Consider the following 2,928-nt stretch of genomic DNA (forward strand, 5'->3'; position numbering starts at 1 on the left):
ATGGCTAGTTTGCAGCATCCATGAGGCTGTGACTTCAAGAAGGCCTCTTCCCTTTGCCTCTCCTGAGTTGAGAGGGTATAGGGAGTTATTTTAACAAAATAAGGTATAGGGGAGGCCAGAAAGCACAGAAAATGCTTTCCTTTAAATAATTATAAAAATCAAATATTGGGAAAAAATAAGAGAGCAGACAGAGACAAAGGTAGAGAGAGACAAAGACAGGTACAGAGACTGTAAGCTTGGAAGGGATATTCCTAACACACGAGTTTTGTGTGCTGGAGGCCGAATTATCAGTGGGAAGTCTTGATTTCTGTTTCCCCAGAATGGCTAGTTTGCAGAATCCATGAGGTTGTGACTTCAAGAAGGTCTCTTCCCTATGCCTGTGCTGGGTTTGGAGGGGGAGAGGGAGTTATTTAAAAAAAAAAAAAAAAATGGCGTAGGAGAGACCAGAAAGCACAGAAAATGCTTTACCTTAAAACCTTCTAAAAATCAAAAATTAAAAAAAAGAGAGGAGACAAAGACAGAGGTAGAGTGAGACAAAGACTGGTACAGAGACACGAGGCTTGGAAGGGGTCTTCCTAACATGCGAGATTTCTGTGCTGGAGGCCGAATTATCAGTGGGGAGTATTGATTTCTGTTTCCCTAAGATGGCTAGTTTGCAGAATCCATGAGGCAGTGACTTCAAGAAGGCCTCTTTCCTTTGCCTCTCCTGGGTTGGGAGGGGGAGAGGGAATTATTCTAACAAAATGAAGTCATAGGCGTGGCCAGAAAGTTTAGAAAATGCTTTACTTTTAAAAATTCTATAAATAAAAAAAAGAAAGGAGACAGAGACAGAGGTAGAGAGAGACAAAGACATGTACAGAAACAGGAAGCCTAGAAAGGGTCTTCCAACCACACGACCTTTGTGTGCTGGAGGCCGAATTATCTGTGGGAAGTCTTGATTTCTGTTTACCCAATATGGCTAGTTTGTAGTAGTTTGTAGTATCCATGAGGCTGTGACTTCAAGAAGGCCTCTTCCATTTGCCTCTCCTGGGTTGAGAGGGTTAGAGAGAGTAATTTTAACAAAATAAAGGCATAGGAGGGGGCAGAAAGTGCAGAAAATGCTTTACTTTAAAAAATTCTTAAAATCAAATATTGGGAAAAAAAGAGAGTAGACAGAGACAGAGGTAGAGAGCGACAAAGACAGGTACAAAGACTGGAAGCCTGGAAGGGGTATTCCTAACACACGAGCTTTGTGTGCTGGAGGCCAAATTATCAGTGGGAAGTCTTGATTTCTGTTTCCCAAAAATGGCTAGTTTGCAGTATCCATGAGGCTATGACTTCAAGAAGGCCTCTTCCATTCACCTCTCCTGGGTTGAGAGGGGTAGAGGGAGTTATTTTAACAAAATATAGGCGTAGGAGTGGCCAGAAAGCGTAGAAAAAGCTTTACCTTAAAAAACGTAAAAATTCAAACTTAAAACAAAAGAGAGTAGACAGAGACAGAGGTAGAGAGAGACAAAGACAGGTACAGATACAGGAGTCCTGGAAGGGGCCTTACTACCATATGAGCTCTGTGTGCTGGAGGCCGAATTATCATTGGGAAGTCTTGATTTCTGTTTCCCCAAAATGGCTAGTTTGCAGAATCTATGAGGCTATGACTTCAGGAAGGCCTCTTTCCTATGCCTCACCTGGGTTGCGAGGGGCTGTGGGTGTTATTTCAAAAAAATAAAGGTGTGGGAAAGGCCACAAAGAGCAGAAAATGCTTTACCTTAAAAAAGACTAAAAATCAAAAATTTTAAAAAGACAGGAGAAAGAAACAGGTAGAGAGAGACAAAGAAAGGTACAGAGTCAGGAGGCCTGGAAGGGGTCTCCCTACCATGCGAGCTTTCTGTGCTGGAAGCCGAATTATCAGTGGGAAGTCTTGATTTCTGTTTCCCTAAAATGGCTAGTTTGCAGAATCCATGTGGCAGTGACTTCAAGAAAGCCTCTTCCCTTTGCCTCTCCTGGGTTGGAAGGGGGAGAGGGAGTTATTTTAACAAAATGAAGGTGTAGGCATGGTCAGAAAGTTCAGAAAATGCTTTAACTTTAACAATTCTATAAATCAAAAATAAAAAAGAGAGAGAAAACAGAGACAGAGGTAGAGAGAGACAAAGACAGGTGCAGAGACAGGAGGCCTAGAAGGGGTCTTCCTAGCATGCGAGCTTTGTGTACCAGAGGCCAAATTATCAGTGGGCTGTTTTGGTTTGTGTTTCCCAAAAATGGCTAGTTTGCAGAATCCATGAGGCTGTGACTTCAAGAAGGCCAATTCCCTTTGACACTCTTGAATTTAGTGGTGGAGAGGGAGTTATTTTAACAAAATAAAGGCGTAGGAGGCACCAGAAAGTACAAAAAATGCTTTACCTTAAAAAATTCTAAAAATCAAAAATTTTTAAAAAAGAGAGGAGACAGAGACAGAGGTAGAGAGAGACAAAGCAGGTACACAGACTGGAGGTCTGGAAGGGGTGTTCATAAGAACCGAGCGTTGTGTGCTGGAGACCGAATTATCATTGGGAGGTCTTGATTTCTGTTTTCCCAAAATGGGTAGTTTGCAGAATCCATGAGGCTGTGACTTCGAGAAGGCCTCTTCCCTTTGCCTCTCCTGGGATGAGAGGGGGAGAGGGAGTTATTTTAACAAACTAAAGGCATACGAGGTGCCAGAAAGTGCAGAACATGCTTTACCTTAAAATATTCTAAAAATCAAAAATTAAAAAAAAAGAGAGGAGACAGAGGCAGAGGTAGAGAGAGACAAAGTCAGGTAAAGAGACAGTAGGCCTGGAAGGGTTCTTACTAACATGCAAGCTTTGTGTGCTGGAGGCCGAATTATCATTGGGAAGTCTTGATTTCTGTTTCATCAAAATGGCTAGTTTGCAGAATCCATGAGGCTGTGACTTCAGGAAGGTCTCTTCCCTATGC

Source organism: Tupaia chinensis, unplaced genomic scaffold (assembly GCF_000334495.1).
Source record: "Tupaia chinensis unplaced genomic scaffold, TupChi_1.0 Scaffold139113_1, whole genome shotgun sequence".
In the NCBI taxonomy this organism is placed as follows: Eukaryota; Metazoa; Chordata; class Mammalia; order Scandentia; family Tupaiidae; genus Tupaia; species Tupaia belangeri.